The 18,300-nt window shown below is 44.7% G+C and overlaps 1 protein-coding gene across 5 annotated transcripts in view; it reads right to left on the reverse strand.

Moving 5' to 3' along the window:
• The window catches only part of GFRA1 (GDNF family receptor alpha 1), a 205,948-nt gene that overhangs the window by 81,171 nt on the left and 106,477 nt on the right, over positions 1–18,300 (reverse strand). The gene's annotated exons all lie outside the window — the stretch shown is intronic.

Raw genomic sequence — 18,300 nt, forward strand, 5'->3', positions numbered from 1 at the left:
GGAAGGGGAAGGGTGAAGCAGGATGTTTGGAGAATTTTGCATTTTATCTTCTGGCTTGGCCTTGGAACACTTGAAAAGAATTACCATGGATTATAAAACTTCAGGGCTGAATGTGACCACAGAGGTAATCTAGGCCAATATTCTAATTCAAGGTGAGGAAAAGCAGCAATTTGCCAGAAGCTACCCAGCCAGCTAACAGCGGAGGCAGAGAAGCACTCAGGTTTCCCATAGCAGGGGAACATGAGTGGTGCCAAGCCAGCATGGACAAAGACCCTCAAACCAGACCCCTACAATCAGGGGCCTCGGGGCAGTTACCCAACCTCCATGCCTACACTTCTTCATCTGTTAAATGGGGATATGGTAATAGAACAAACCTCACAAGGTTGTTGTGAGGATTAAATGAGATAATACATGCCTAGCACCTAGCAAGCACTCGTAACATTAGTTGTTTTGAATTTTACATTAAACAGTTCACTTCTTCCACCATGCCATGAACCCCAATCACAGCCATTGTTCCAGAAAGAACTTTACTGGGGGTTCATACTGACAGCCTAATTACTATAAAATGATCATTTCGATACAGTGAGTTATGTTAAATAATTAACTTTGATCTTAAGGAAAAATAATAATTAAACAAGAGGATGCAGCTTATTCTGGGGCATGGAGAAAAGAGGAAATATGAGAGAATGAGGAGCTGGGAGAATTAGAAATGAGACAAGGAAGAAAAATGCCTTTGTATTCTAATGGGATCAATTTTTAACTTGATTCAAATTAAATTCCAAATGCATTATTTTTTAAAGGAAAGAAATTGTTTTAATAACAAGAGCACACAGGGTCTAAGGACTGCTGCACATAACCAGACAATTGACAGGCTGGGTGGGCACTGTCACCATGTAGGCTACCCATAAGCCTACGGGGATCACCAGCCAATTATATGGATCAACTACCTCCAACGTTACACACGTCTTTAAAATATGCTTCCAGGAGGTTCCTGTAAGATAGAGCCACTGTCAGGTTGGAGAAGTTACAGCAAATTAATAAGGATCTCGACATGCTTGAGGATACTTGGGGTATAACAATGAAGTCATTACTCTTTATCTCCTTGAATTCCAAGAAAGCAAGAAATAGCAGCACAATAAAAAATCTTTCATAACAGTTGATTAGAAAATATGGCCTGTGGAAAATCAGGCTCTTGTCGCACTTTGCACATTAACAATCCAAATACGTTAGAGAAACTGGGATTTTTTTAGCCCCCCACAGCTTCAACACGAAGGATCACATTAATAAGATACAATTTAGATTTGCATTTTTTAATAAGCTCAGGATCAAAGGGAATGCATAGCTGAAGGGGTATTAAGCTGTGAGCACACGAACTGCTCACTACACATTGGAGGAAGGAAACACATTTCCCCCCTGCAGGAAGACACCTATAATTTGAGAAGTAGAAAATTTTTGTTCTTTGGTACAAATATTATTGCTTAACAAATTCCAAGCATTTCGGCCCAGCCCCCATTCATGCACCTGCTGATCCACCCAATGGACTCAGTCCATCCCAATGTTACACATTCCGATGCGTTACTTGAGGACATCAATGAGGGAATTGATTTAGGACTTTTCCTCTTATGTACATTTCTAGGTGTGTAAAGAAAGAATCAGCCCTTTCACTCCTCAGGCTGGGTAGGATATGAGTCTACTGAACTATATGTCAAACCATTCTTTGTTATCATTAAAAATAAACCCAGGAACATTTTAAAGCTTGAAATCAGGGCCTCAGGGGCCAAGAGAGACTCACACAGAAATCCTCCTTCCCAACATGTTCCAAGCACTCCACGAATGACCTTTTGGAGATAAATGATTACATTAGTTAACATTCCCTGGGGTTTCATTTACTATGTGTCTAGCATGGTACCAACTGAGCACTCTGCACACCTTACCCTCTTCTGTTCACCTCATTTTAGAGACGGGCAACAGAGGCCCTGAAAGATGAAGTGGCGAGGCTGGGATTGGAATTCAGGATTCAGGTAGATGCCTAACCTCCGGGCCCACTGCACTTCTGACAGCCGAGAGCCCTACCTCCCACATCTACTTGCTTCCCCAACCCCAGCCCGCCATAGTCCTAGCCTTCTCAGTCATGGTATTGTCTGCGTGGCTCCTTATCTCTCCATCCTGGTGAATGAACTTCCTGTAGCTGTCCCACTGCTGCTCATTAAAGAAAAACCCTGGCATACTTCATTTCCTTCAGGAACGTTCCCAAATCAGGGCTGGCCAGGCTTTCTGGCTGATGTTCCTGCCTGATCTGTGATCTCCCAGACAAGGGGCATGGAAATGCCTCTGAGGACTTCCACAGTCAGTGCCCCCAGGGGTCTGTACATCCCACACCTCCCTAAGAACTATTTTCATGTTCGAAGAGCATCTCCAGTCCCCAGGGAGACCCCTACTCCAGCCACATTTGATTAAACTGAGGTGTCACCATCTGGATCAATCAAATACTATCTTCCAGAAATCTGGTGTTGATACTTTCTGCTGACCATGTTAACCAGGGATGGCATCAAGGCAAGGCCCCTTTAAAGCCCTGGATGCACTTTCTGCTCCTAGGTTTCCATAAGACACACCTGAGTTTTTATTCCCCTCAGTGAACAAAGCAAGTTAGTCAGTTCCTGTTACTCCAACCAAGAGACTATTGACTAAGAAACATTCAAAGGGAAGCCATGGTGGTTTATGTTACTAGGTGATGACATGAGTGGGGAGGTAGCAATGATCATTACTGTGGGATTGGAGCAGTGACTTTCATCACTGGATAAAATGGGACTTAAAGAGAGGGAAACAATGGACCCAGTGGCAAGAGGAAGGAAAGAAGAGAGCCCGTCTGGGATTTGCGAATGACACGAAGGGGTCAAAGATCAGTGCCTGGTGGTAGGTGAAGGTGGGATGCAGAAGGACATACACATGATGTCCTTCCACCCATCCATCCATCCATCCATCCACCCATCCTCCCATCCACCCACCCATCCACCCATCAATCCACCCATCCACCCACCCATCCACCCATCCATCCACCCGTCCATCCACCCATCCACCCATCCATCCATCCACCCATCCATCCACCAAATAAATACTCTAAATGATCCTCTTAATTGTCCCAATTTTACAAATCAAACCAGATTCACTTCTGGACCCCAGTAGATGCTCAAAAACCAATTAAATAAAAGAATGGCCATTTCTCATCAGCCTCCCCCCATCCTGGGTTTTAAGACTACCCGCCTGCCAGCTCATCACCATCATCTTCACAACCACCGTTTAAAAGTGTTCCCTAACAGGCACCTCTCTACCGTGTATTCACCCACTCAGCACCAGTCAGGTAATGTGCGACCTAAACATTTTAAGGCAGTGACTTTTATATATTTGTTTATTTGGGTGATGTTTCAAAAGCACACACATTTGCTACCATGATCATAAGGCAAAGCTGTACTGTGGGCTTCTGAACATAATTTAGATTTATTTTAATATCTGCTGTACTAGATTTGCTAGGCTGTTGACATTCTATTATTCAGTAAGTGATTATTGTTTGTTAGGAGGAGAGTAGAAGACAAGTCCTCTTATTGAGCACTGATGTGCATGTCAGCACTGGACTGAGTACTTTATAAACCTAGTCTTATTTAACAGTCAGCCCAATCAGTCAAACAACCATCCTGCACCCACCCATCCACCCATCCACCCATCCATCCATCCATCCATCCACCCATCCATCCACCATCCTCCCATCCACCCACCCATCCACCCATCCATCCACTCATCCACCCACCCATCCACCCATCCATCCACTCATCCACCCACCCATCCACCCATCCATCCACCTGTCCATCCACCCATCCACCCATCCATCCATCCACCCATCCATCCACCAAATAAATACTCTAAACGATCCTCTTTATTGTCCCAATTTTACAGATCAAGAAGCCGACTCAGAACAGTTAAGTGATTTGTGCAACACTACAAAGCCAGTGACATGTGGAATTCCTGAGCCAGGACAGCAGGATTAGAAGTTGACACAAAGGTTTTCAAAAGATGCAGAGACAGGGTGAGCAAGAAAGAGCCAAGAAAGGATGAAGCCTTTCCCAGAGCCCCCAGGGCTACCATTTCACCATGCACCCTGCCCTCCTACATCTTCCTGAATTCCTAGAGCAGAAGAGCTTTGTCCAGAGGAGGACTAGGGTGTTTGTGAGCAATAAGCGATCTCCTATGGCTACCTGGTCAGGGTCAGGCCCTTTGTGGAATATCAGAGCTGTGTCAAATTCATCCCACCTAAACAGTGCTTAGAGTTCCTGCCAGGTTGAATGTTATCTACTACTTTGAAAATTAAACATCCTTCACCTTAAGACATAGCTGTGGAAAGCTTTCCATTTATTCGAGAGCTCATTAAAAACTAGTGATTCTATTAATGTTGAAAATAAAAAATAAAATTTCTGGAAAATATGAAAATATATTAATGCCCTGGGATAGGCAAAGGTTTCTTAAAACACAAAAAGCAGTTACCATAAGGGAAAACAGCTAAGTTGGACTACATTAAATAAACTTCTGTTCATCAAATGACACCACTTCAAAAGTGAAAGGCAATCCACTGTGTGGGAGGAGATATTTACAATACGTTTATCTGACAAAGGACTTGCATTTGAATTTTATAAGCACTCTACAAATCTATCACAAAAAGAAAGACAACCTACTAGAAAAGTAGGTGAAGTCTTCAAGAATGCATTTCACAAAAGGGGAACATTCATTCAAGGGTGAAAAAAAAAAACACATGGAAAGGTGTTAAACATCATTCATCATCAGGGAAATGCAAAACAAAACTTTAATGAGATACCACTGCACACCCATCAAGATGGCTAAAATGAAGAGACAATTTTTTTTTTCAATGAATGTGAACATGGAGCTTTTGGTATTCTTACAGTCTGCTGTTGGGCATGTCAATTGGTACAACCACTGTGGAAAAAGTAAGCTGGTAGCATTAGATCTGAATATAAGCATTCTCTTATGATGTAGCCACTTTATTCAACCGAAACATTCATACATGTTAACCAAAAGAAACATACAAGAATTTTCATTGCAGCATTATCTGTAGCTCCAAACTGAATATGACCAAATGGCTAACAACTATAGAATAAACTGTGATGTAGTCCTATGGTGGAATACTATATAGCAATGAATATGAACTGTTGCTACATGCAACAAGTGGATGATGCTCATGAATATGAGCAGAATGTTGAGCAAAAGCAGCCAGTCTCAAAAAGTACATACACCATTCCATTTATGTAATGTTCCAACAGGCAAACCTAATCCATACTGACAGGAGGCAGAACGGTAGCTACGTTTAGGGGATAGTAACTAGCAGGGATTAGGAGGGATCCCTGGCTCCTGGCAATGCCCTATTTCTCCACTGGCTCATGCTTACGTGGCTGTGTTCACTGTGTAAAATTGTACCCAGCTGTATACTTATGGCTTGTTCACTATTTTGTTAACGTCAATAAAAGCTAACCTGAAGAACAGTGACTCCCATCACCTTTACCACAAGCACTTACCAGGTACCTATAATATACCAGGACACAGGCTGGGGCAGTTTGGGGGTCAGGGGAGTCTGCTCATGCATAAGATCAGGTCCCCACCCAAGTGACCCTTCAGCTCTGTAGTGTGTGGGCTTCTTGGCAGCTGCTGTTTAATCAATAGTGACTTAGAGATTATGAAACAGAGGCTAATCTGGGGATACCCTGCTCAAAATAACTCTGCCAGTTCTTCAGAAAAGGGAATCATCCTAAATAACACAATTAACTGTTTTCTAGAGTGGGTATTTACGTACCAGATAATAGTAAAGCTAAAAACGCTTACCATTTTCAGCCCCATTTTGAAGTAATATTATTGTTAATAGCTTCTGAGAACTCTTAGGTGTCAAGAACTTTATAGGTCATTTAATCCTCATGGCAATCCTATCAGACATGCATTATTAGTCCCATATTTAAAATACAGAAATGGATTTCAAGCAGGTGAGGTAACCTGCCCAAGTTCACAAAGCTGATGACTGGCAGAGCAAAATGGATTAAATTCATCTTCCTGTTCTCCCACGCCCAAACACAGCGACACACTCTCCCTTTAAATCTTCCACCCTCTAGTGGGAAGAGGAAAGAGGCAACAGATGTCACCTGTCACCTGCCTTTCACTCATGGGGTGCTGACAGGCAACCCCAAGATGAAAGTGATCTGCTTCCAGTCACCTACGTACATCTAGAGCAGGTCCCAGGGAAAACAAAGGCCTTTCTTCCAGAGCCCAGACACTGATAAAACATTAATGGAATACAAAATTGTAAAAATAAGATTTTATATTTCACCCCAAAATTCACTGATTTGCTGAGCAACTTTTATCCTTCGAGCACCGTCAGGTTCAGGGAAAGTTGGTTCACAAAGGCAAAGCTCTGAAAGGAATGTGCTGAGGAAAATGCAGGAAAGCACAATTATTCCTCTAGCATCTCATGAAAAATTGAAGGTTTGGCTGTCAGGGTGTAAAAACAGCCCTGCTTCTGCGTCACCAAATCATGACACTAGACGCACGCTGGAACTACAGACAGTGCCAGAGCCATAGAGGTTTATGGACTTGGTCAAAAATAGATGGTTGTAAAAACCAACTCTGGTTTATGAACCTGGCCATTTGGAAAGGAAGAAACCCTCTGAGAGAACAGACTCTAGCACACCTGCTGAAAGAAAATGCTAGAAAACAAAGAAGGCCACCAGTGCCCACAGGCCTGAGTGGCCCAGGCAAATGTGCTTCACCTGAAGCAGGTACCAAACGAGACTAGTTCTATTCCCAAATGCAGCTCTTCGGCCATAGCAGGAAGCAACACAGGGCTTCACATCAACCAAATCATGACAGAAAATGGAGCCATAGCTTTCTGAATTATTCCTGGTTCGAGATGCTGAATGGTAGATCAGCAAGAACAACAGAAGAATATTCCTTTTAATGAGAATAATCTATCACTACTACATCAATCTGATTAATGTAATGGGACCATTTCAAAAGGAGGAAATTACAGGTCATTAGGAGTAATTTCAAATTAAGTTACGGGTTTAAATGATTTTCTTCAGTTTTCTGAAGAATTTACACAGAATTTTATTTTGCATGTTTCAGAGGACAAATAACAGTTACATGATTTTACAAACCTTTCATATGCAAAGAACTGTGTGGGGGACTGAATCTTGGAGCACAACTAAAACTGTTTCAAAAATCTGTCTTGCCCACCCCGTGTTGAATGCAGTGCTTTTCTGCTTCAACTGAAAACGTGTTCCATCCCAACTTATGCTTTATTTATTTTATTCAGTGATAAAACAAACACCTCAATTCCAGGTTGTTTACAAAACAGTTTGATAATTTGATTCCAATTAAACGGCTAAGAACTACAATAAGAACAAAAACATACATCATGTTAACCATCTGTTTTTGGCTGACAAAGGAGGCAAAAGGAAAGGTTAAGTTGATATTCTGCATTTAATCTGTGCTATTGTGGAAGGAAAACCCAATTAGAGATGATATTTCATTGCAGGCTTTACACTGTTTCTTTTTTGTTCTTTAATTTGAGTTTTACCCATTGTGTCACCAAACTAGGGGAGGGTTCATTATCTCCTCCTCTAATATGTTGCCGGGGGCGCCCTCATTTATAAATGTACCATTGCCAATGCCAGCTAATCATAAGCAGCTACTCTCAATTGCAGAGTTTAGCAGCGAAACTGTCTTCAAATCATCAGACAACAATGGACGCCAATTGTAACCCGTGCTGCTCTCCCAGGTAGGGTGAATAAGGTGGGAGCTCAGTGAAAAGGTGCCTTTAAACATTAAGCATAAAAGGAGAGGTTAATCCAAACATTTTCTCTGGTGGTAACTCTCTGGGCAGTGAAATCTGGAGGTGGAAGTTGTTTATGGAAGAAATGCTGCAGGCTGCCCTGAATGAAAATTGTTCTAAGTGGACTCCAAAGTAGGGTGTTAGTGACTTCTAAGGGACCAATACTCAAAAGCTGCTGGATCTGGGTATCAAATATCCAGAAGGGGCAGACATGCTGTTTCTTGCACTTGTCTGAACTAGCCACCTAGGCAGTAATACCCAGCACACTACTGGCCGTGGGAGGGGCTACGCCATTGGCCAACTCTCCCCAGAAGCTAGAGTTCTGCTGGTCTCAGCCTTCATTCTTCTGAACTGGATGTCCCTGTGCCTTGAGCATCTCCTTGTCCTCCTGGTGGCTACTTACCTATTCTTGAAGAAAAAGTCTTCCCTGCCAAGTCTCACCATTCTGCCTTCTCCTCCAGAGGCTCCTCCTCCTGGCCTGCCACACCCTCACGGAGCCAATGACACTCATCACAGTATCTGATCTAGTGTCTACTTACCAAATTAGGAATTCTTTATGCTAATTGGGAGTTCTTTACTACAAAATGCCCTTAGTAAGCTTTGTATTTCCAGCACTATATGCAACGGATGACAGCCTGAAGGTGGAACAAATGAATGAAAAGAAACCACTGGACTGCCACAGTCCAGTTTCTTTCTTGAATCTCACGGGTGATGCTGAGGGACATCTGCTCTGATGTTCCCCTGGCTCTGCACAAACATTCTTTTCCTTACTGAATGAGCTAGGAAGGTCCCTGAGCTCTGGGTTATTACCACTAACTAGCCTCAGTGGTGTGCAATGTGTCATTCCCACTTTGAGCAGAGACTGTCCCTGTGTTGAGTTGATGCAGAACTCCTGTTTCATCCATTTGTGGATATACTCTGCAAAGAGCAAGCAGCCATGGGGCTGGAAGATGGTTCCATTATTCCTGGTCAGCATGCTGCCCAGAAAGCGATGTAGTAAGAGCTTGGACACAGTAGAATTTTGCATGTGAAAGATTTCTCTTGTGACAGTGAACATTCAGACAGTGCATTCAGAAACTACATGACCAAACTGCTGTACTGTAAGCTCCATGAGGACTGGGACAAACGACGGGCATGGTGTCAAACCGAAGGGAGATTTGTTGAATGCATGCATGATTCAGGCAAAAAACTTCGATGGTAGGAAGAAAAGGCAGTTTTTTCTGTTTTATTCATGAGAAAACTACAAGCTCAGAGAATTTGCTCTATGCAAGCTGGAACTGAACTTCTAAGGCAAGAGCGGGGCTTAAGGCCCTGGAGGGAAGCCAGTCTACCCAAAGGGAGGTCATTATTCCAGAGGAGAAGCCAGCAGTGTGGGGCAGTCAGCATGAGGACATGAGGACAATGCTATCTGACCAATACTCAGCATGATGCTGGAGGTTACCCAAAACAAGCAAGGGGAGAGAGCTCTGCCCACCTGCTCCCAGGGAGCACTTAGAAAGCAAAACAAGGAGGTCTTCCAGAGTCCAAGAGGCTACCCTCGGTACAAAGGCAATGGGTGCCCAGCAACAAGCTGACAGGGGAATGGGGAGCCCCAAGCTCTACAGCAGTGCCAGTGGCCCCACACTGACACACAGTTTCAGTCCCCAAGAGTGGTGCCATGGTGCTTTCAAACATGCACACATACTGGACCCTTCCATGCCACCAAACACAGGGGCTGCCCATCCTCCAACTTTGCACTTGAAAGATGTGCATTGAAGCACACAGTGCACTGTCACTGGGGGATGTGGAGGTGTCATACAGCTACATTAAAAAAGGCCAACATATATCCTGACTGCAGTCAATCACGGACAATGCAGCTGTGGGCCCAGATCAGTAAGTATAGGCCAAAATGGCAGAGGAAAAACAAACCAATCTCTACACATGACCTCAAAGTCACTAAAACGCGGGTCTCAGGTTACCTTCTCAGCCTTCCTCTCTGCAGAGGGCACAGTAACCAGGAACCCCACTCTGACCCAGCTCATTCCAGTCCCAGGGATCTTCTAACCCAACACCTCCCAAGTATGCTCCTCAGAATTGAATGAAGGGATCACATGAAGGTTCCCTCAGTCAAATAAACTGAGGCCATCCTGGTTTTGAATAAGTTGAACCCATTTCTTTTCTTTTTTTCACTAGTCCCCTGCCTCTTGCCTCCAGGACCCAGTCTCTCTCTCATGTATATTTCATCATTGCAGAACTTGTCAGTGCCTTTATATGCTACCGTGTGGTGAACCCCCAAGCAGGTGACAACAAATAAGGTGCAGGGTTTCCCACCTTACTTCTTAGAGTGGAGGAGCTTTGTGTCATGGGAAGCCACCCAAAGGAAGGTGCTTCGTTCAGGGTATAAAGCTCTGTGGTTCCGGCACCCTGGATACCGCTGTGGACATCAAGGGCTGGCCAGCCCTCTGAACTTGCATTAATGCTGTACTGCTTTTGTTTGGTTCACGCCCTCCACAGACACAAAGTGAAGCCTGCTGCTGCAGGGGCACAGGAGGCAGAAGGCCTGACTGCCAGGAGTCCCCCCACGGCCCTCAGGCCACATGAGACCACACACAGAAGGCCAAAGGGAGAGTGCACGCTTCCCCCAGCCCACCGACCAGAGCTGTCCCTGGGTCTGCTCACAAAACAAAATGTGAGGACCACCAATGATTCCACAACTTACCAACCACAAAAGTCAGCACTTAATCCCACCACCCATCAGTAACTGAACTTAACCATAAAGATCCCAAAATACAGAATTTTTTTTTCTTTACAGAAACAGAAGCATGTGACATTTACTTTTTTCACTACCCACAGTACTGGGGACATCTTTCCTGGCCAACACACAGAACTGCCTCATCCATGTGATCCACCTCATTCTACCCCCTCGTTAGAACTGTCCCTCATTCCCCAGCCCCTATTGCTGGACATAAAAAAGACAAAATCCAGCAGCTTTTATTATTTATTGTTGCAAATAGCATTGCAGAAAACATTCTGGGATGTATGTACCCCATGTTTGCAAGGTACGTTCCTAGAAAGAGGATGACTGAGTAGGAGGAAGGAACAGTTTTAATTTTAAAATATATTGCCAAATTACTCTCCAAATCTATTGTAACCACTTCATATTCCTGTCAACACTATATCAGAAGGGCGCTTAGCACTTTCCCATAATAGTTATTTGGGTATATGTCTCATTTTGCAACCAGTCAGAAAATGCCTGGAAGGCAGCAAACGTCCCTGATCCATCACTGTGGGTCACATGCTTGGCGTTTCATCTCACTCACAGTATATGTTCAAGGAATATCTGCTGGATGAATGTCAGTACGAAATCATTAGACATCATTCAAGTGCCTGGGATGAAACCATAATCCACAAGCAATAAACTAAGATCCAATGTTATACAACATGACAAAGGCATCCAATTATCTGTAAGAATAACCATCCTAAATGGGCTGGAGATCAATGACCAATTAATGGGCAATATAAATTTCACAAAAGGATGTATTGCCTTTAACAAATCATGCATTTAGACAATTCCCAAGTGGCGGGGACCCCCATGAGTAGATCTGAACAACCACTCACATGCCACATTCAATTCTGCACAAGCCAGCACAGGCTCCTGAACTACTTGGAAAAGAGGACATCTGTCAATGACAACCATGAATTATTAATCCTTAGGTTACAAGATCTTACTTTACTGCTCACCTCCTCATAGGTAATCTATGCAAAAGTAGAAACCATACGTCGGACTCATGTCTCCTACTCAGGTGAATTCAGGGCAAGGTGGCACAGGTAACCAGAGAGACAGGACAGTTTCCAGCCTAGAGATGGGCCTGGGAGGCAGAACTCAGGGGCAGGCATAGAGCAATGATGCCAAGTAGGAGACCAGAAGGCAGCCCCAGGGGCTCATGCTCCATCCATGAGACTAATCAGGGAGCAGAGGGTGGGATGTGCATCTTTAAGCACAGTCTGGGAAATTTTCAGCTAGGAAACACACTATCCATGGTCTTTAGAAGCTCCAGGCTTCTCTCCGTGTGGTCAATGGAAGGTCAGTTCTTCAGCCCAATGCTTCCAACCTGACTCTCAGGTGTTGTTTTTCCTCCTGGTTGTGAATCTAAGACCTTCCTGTTCCAACTCTCAGACATGCAGATTCTCATTTATGATGAATCCCACCATGTTCTGCAAGAACTAATTTTTAAACGATGGTATTTCTTTAATAAAGAGAGAATGGAAATTTCTTACATCTAGAAGGAAATTGATTACAACCATGTCATCAAAATGACAATCCTGTGTGCAAATTTACTACTATTGTGTGGAAATACTATAGGTCAACCTGCAAATGGGTCACTTTCAAACTTCCTGTTCCAACAAGCAGCAGTATTTCGGGCCACTGAAAACATTTAGCATTATGATGGTCCACAGCCTCAGGTAATAACATCAAGCTGAAAAGGGGCTAATTTTCCAGATTGTTTCCTGCTTACCAGGTTCTTTATCTAGCTCAAGGTTTCTAAGCAGGGTTATCTTTTTAAGTTTTGTTTTCTGGGGTTTTCCCAAGTGCCAACCACATTATATTTTACCAGCTCTTCCAGAATCCAAAAGCACCAGGACTGGCTAAACAGCAGTCGTTGGACCTGGAGTCTACCTGGTCTGGCCCATGTCATGGAGCCGAACAGGAAGAGGTCAAGCCAGAGGAACGCAAGCATCTAAGGTCTATGTAGAGAGAAGCCAGAGATCAGAGACTCTGTGAGTAGCATTAACTCCAGTCTCAGAGCCCAGGGCACAGATTTCTCCAGGAGCTTAGGTGCTGCATTAATCGTGGTCAGGAGGAGGCTGGGGAGCCAAGGAAGCCCTGATGGTCTCCCAGGCTTCCCAGGCAGGACACCCTAAGCTCAGCTGGCTTCGGGCTCCCTTCTTGCCAAGCTCATGTGGTCAGGCCTCACAGCCCACTCCAAACAAGTTCATCTGCAGAGGCTCTGGAGGATGTGTACACACACATGCACACACACATGCAAGCACACACATGCATGCACACATACACATGCACACACATACATGCACATGCACACACAGGGGCACTTCACTCTACACAAAAAGCTCACAGAAAGCAAACATCCCATGCTGAAAACTTTCAACTATTAAAATAGATTTTTAAAAAGACAATTCTTCCACTCTTCAAGGGACTATGTTTTAATGGCTGCAGAACCCTGTGAATATACTAAAAAAGTGTTTTAAAGGGACAGGTTGTGGTATGTAAGTTTTATCTCAATTGTTTAAAAAAAGACTGACAGATTTCCTTGCAAGGACTACACGTGCCTTTAGTAGATGGACAATGTGACTAGATTCACAAAGACAAATTTGGGATGGGGATCTCCTGTCTTAGAAAAGGTATATATACCTGCATGTGGAATGGGACGGGAAGACAGCCACCTCCTCATTGTGAAGGTCACAGGCTGCTGACCATTCTAATGTCACTTGCTGTTGCTGGCAGGCAGACCCCGGTCCACAGTGTGGGAAAGGCCAAGCGCCCTACTCTTAATCTCCCTGGGCCTGGATGAGGAAAATCAATATAATGACCCATAAGAGAAACCTGCTCATAAAGAAGGTCACTAAACACCTTCAGTCATTCGCTGGCTCTTCAGTAAAGAAAATACCATAAAAGTCTATGAGTAGGGCATAACCCCCAGCTCCATTAATGCACATACTTTGGGGAGGAAAAAAATGCCCGGGTACTCATGTTAACATTTTCTGCTTCATTTCTGCCCATACCAACTGCCTTGGTTTGGATCCTGTGTTCACTGAGTGCCCACATGCCGATTACTCAGAGTGCAGCCTGACACCACCAACAAGCTTATTTGCTCTCAACATGTTGAAGACATTGGAAAACAATTTACCCACAGACCCGGATTTCCAGCATCACTGTGGAGCCTTGCAGGCCCATTTCACCTGGGGCTGTCAGTTGCTACATGCTAACGCCAAGCAGTACCTTGAAATTCATGCGAATTCATAAATAAATACAATTTGTTCCTTGGAAACATGCCTTCACTTTCATAGGAGGCCTCCGTTCCCCAGCATCAGATGGCCTGAGGCAGGTCCAAAGAACCCAAAGTTCACGGCTGCGACCTGGGGGTCCCAATTCCTCCACCTTCCCTGTTCCAGACTGGAATGCATTGGTGACTTTGGGAGTCAAGGAGGGAGAGGATCTAGATAAGCCATAGTCTTCTCAAACATCAGCCACAGATTTTCCTACGTAGCTCTTTTCACCCAGGGATTTTATCTCAAGTAACCCCCGAAGCTCTGTGTCCCCAAGTTTAATGTGTCTCTCCAGCAATAGGGAGATGTTAGAGTCAAATGCCACAGCCCTTGTACCATTCAACAAGTGCTTGCTGTAGCCCCCCCATAAATGCTCCCACTGAAGCCCTTGGAGCTTTTTTCCAGCTAACACCCTTCCTACTCCTGCAGAGATCTGCCGAGGCACTACATCAGGAGGACCTGGCCTGCTTCCTCTGAGGGGATCAACAAAGGACAGCCAGGCTTCTCAGCCCTTCTCCTTGTCACACCGGTCCTGTATGCCACAGGGCTATTCAGGCGGACAAGTCCAGAGGTGAGACCCTATCAGGTGGCTGTCACACCCCGACTCCTCATCACTGGGTGTCTGAATGCACTGTGTCCATTACTGAACAGCAAGACGCAGCTGGGCTTCAGTACCAATCACTGGGCTTAAAATTTCCAGGTACCTCTTAAGTTCTGCATTTTCATTTAGAGAAAAATCCAAAGTGGACCCAAAAATGTTCCAGATTGTTTTGTTTTTCAGTAGTTTTTGTATAGCCAATTAGTGTCCTTTGTGCTCTTGGTCCTGCTTTGGTTTGGGTAAGAGTGAGCAGCATGTGAAATGAAGGCATTGTTTATTCACAAATCAAATAAGCTCCCGACAGCTGCCCCAGTGGCTTCCTCATTCAGTTAAATTAATGCCCAAGGCCTCAGGGTGAATGATCTTCTAGGGAGAATGTGGGCATTCATTTTCAGATTCCCATTTGGTGTTGGGTCTTTTAATGCCAAATCTTACTTAATGAACTCGTGTTATGTTTAACTGTGTGCAAATTTATTCTATGGACTACTTGACAGAATTCATACTATTAAAGTCAAATACGATTTGCACTTGAAAAATAAGATCTTCACTTCACTTTCAAACAGCAGCAACCCAGTGTTGCCTTTAGCAGAGTTTAAGCCTGACCAGACCCTACCATCCCTCCGAAACCACCCTCACTTTCTTCCCAATGACTGCTGTTGGAAAGATCGTTTAAAGGAAGTACTGTGGGAATGTTGATCCTCACTCAGGAAACATTTGCACACATTTTATCTAAGGTCCTTATGAAAGTTGTTCTTTTCAAGCATGTTACCAGCACTTTCCCACACTGAGCTTTCTCATTCCACCTTGCAAGGACCATACAGTTCATCCTAATGTCACTGAATTTTATAACTGTCCTTCAGACTCATATTCTCTGGAAACACTGAGCTCCTACGGGCTTGTAGTCTTGAAATATCTGAGTCTGAGGTGAGTTTCTGAACAAAAGTCTAAGATTTTAGAGTGGTTCTATCTTCTGTACCTTGGCCTGCCTTCAACAAACATTCTAGTTCTCCAAAATACCTCGGGAATGCTCAATGTCCCAAACAGATGAAGACTCTGTGTTGCAATATCTGTTTTTATCACTCAACTGTTCTTCTCCCGTTGTGAATAATAAGACATTACTTTAAATATCCCTGAAATGTTCAGTCCATTTTTCTCCTTATTAATACTGAGGATATCCCAAGAGAGAAACTTACTCAATCGTAGCGCCAGGCTGTAGCTCAAATGAAATCGTGTTTTCTGCTCTCACAAGGTAATTCAGGTCGGCCATCCAACAGTGGTCCTTAATGGCCTCTTCCTTGGCTTGCGAAATCACTTCTAACCAGGGTAAGTCTGCTGACTTATTGTTACTCTCCTGGTCCAGGGAACAATTCTGAGACTCACCTGTGCACATGCGTGGTTTCCTGCTCCTGCCACGGTCTTGGTCTCCCTACCTATCTCACTCTTAACACACACGCACACAGAGTAAGAGAGAGACAGGAACAGGACCTGTGGCTATTTGAACTCACTCGACTAATGCTCCCAGATCTACACATGTTCTCTGGATCTACAAGGGAGGAAGATCTACACCTTCCCTCCCTGCAGCTCCTCCAATTGCCACCCCACTGCTAACTACCCACTGGCACCCTGGAGTCAGGGAGAGGAGCTTACCCGCTCCAATCTCCCTTCCTTGTGAGCTAGCTCCTCCCATTCCTTAAGCTTTGATTTCACCAAAACCTGCCGTGGAATTTCCTCCCTTGACAGAGCCCAACGATCTCCTTAACCTCAAATCTAACAGTGCCTTCTCAGACCATATTTTTTTCCTTATCCTTTAAACAGAAAACTGTCAACTTCTCCATGGACTTTCCCTTCCTGACATCAGATCCTCAAGGTTTTCCTAATCAGCCAATCGTTCTTCAAGCCTTTCCCATATCTGAACTTTGCCGAAAAAGTCCCTGGAACTTGAGCTTGCCCTCCCTGCCATCACCAGCTGTGACTCCTGCCCATCATCACAGGCCCAGTTCCAGGAAGCCCTGCACTTGCTCACCTCTGTCTTTCCCTCCCCAGGACAACTGTTAACACTTTACTGGCACAGCCTTCCTACTTTCTCCTTCATGGTTGTCTCTATTCCCACCCACCCCGCCTGGCCAGATCCTGAACTCGTGGGTGGAGACTGTCTCAAGCCTTTTAAAAATCCCTGTGTATTTGCCTCAATGCCTGATACGTAACACCTACTGAATGCTGATTAAGTTCATTTTCAAAATTAGTTGTAACCAAAGTCATCCTTTTTCCTTCCCAGTTTCTCTGTTAGACTCCCATTTGGTGCCACTGGAAGACCCACCTCTCAATCTTTACCATGCACAGCAATCCAGAGAGCCTACATTTTTAAAATGGAAATTCTCAAGCTCTGCCCTCAGAAAATCTGAAGCAGTGAGTCTAGGGTGGATCCCAAGAATCTGCATCTTTTTCTAGCATTCCAAGTGACCAGACCACACTCTGAGGAAGCCTCTTTCATGTCCATAACCCCAGTATAGTCACTGCTATGAAATTTCCACAGTGTTGACCTTCAGGTCAGGTGCAAAATTCAGTCCTGATTCATGAAAGTCAATTCTTACAAAGAGTTCAACCCATCAAAAACATCACAGATTTTTTTTTAGGTCAGCCAGGCAAGTGTGACTGTCAGTCAACAATTATATGCTGAGTGCCTACTAAGTGCAAGGAACTGTTCTAGGCATTGGGATAAGGCAGCGTTTTACAGATAAAAACCCTGCCCTCTGGAGGATCCAGGTACCAGCGCACCCACCATGTTACCACTGACAGAGGTCTCGAGAGAGGACCGAGGACAAGGCAGGGAAAAACAGGTTTCTGAAGTTTTTAATAAGGCTACAACACGAGGGTTTCCATAGCGTGTGTAACCAGCTTGCGTACTGGGTGGCCCTGGCCCAGTGTCCTTCCGAATCAGCTATTTCCTCCCCAAATGACTGCCCGCCCTTGTGTTGCCCTTGGTCCTGGCCTTGCCCACTCATCAGGCCTCGGAAAGAAGGGTGTGGCCGCTGGCCTGAAGGAAGCGTAAATGCTCAAGGCCCTTGGGTCAACTATGAGCAGTGGAGAGGCAGGGCAAGCCTCAGGGGGCTGGGCAAGGAATTCTCCTCCGTCCCCAGAGAGCCTCCCATCAGCTGTCCGTCAGGCAGAGGCTGTGGGCTGGCGCTAAATCTCTCATGTGTACTGGCTGCTGCTAACGTTGTTTTATTCATCATTATTTTTATTTGATCCAACTGTTTCTTGAAGCCATCCACATCCAGCATGCAGATTACATGCATACCAGATTTCCTTTCAAAAATAAAACCCACAATGAGTCTGCTGTGTAAACAATCTCTCAGTACTTCGGAGCACTTCAGTAGCTTCCCTTTGAAAACAAAACCCTAAGTGGTATTTGGGTTCCAGATGGGGCAGTTAAGTGTACCTTGTCCCTGGGAAATGAGCAGCAGCTGCACCACTGCAGGCGCCAGCGGGTGGTCCCCGTTCCCTGATGGTACCTTTTTCCCATGGTCACCTCCACCCACTCCCTGTGCTGGCTGCCCTCCACAGAGTCCCGCCTCCAACTTCAGGGCACAGGACTAACTCCAGGGCCACTGACGTGCTCACCCAGAGGCCCTGAGACCAAAGTCTTCCTTGACTTTACCAGTATTGCTCTCTCACTCTGCCCTCCAAAGATTCTCTGGGATATAACCTTCAAAAAGTGAAATAAAAAGCTCCTTCTCACAAAGCTGATCCTCATCACTCCTAATCAAAGGACCCCTGT

This window comes from Manis pentadactyla, chromosome 8 (genome assembly GCF_030020395.1).
Source record: "Manis pentadactyla isolate mManPen7 chromosome 8, mManPen7.hap1, whole genome shotgun sequence".
In the NCBI taxonomy this organism is placed as follows: domain Eukaryota; kingdom Metazoa; phylum Chordata; class Mammalia; order Pholidota; family Manidae; genus Manis; species Manis pentadactyla.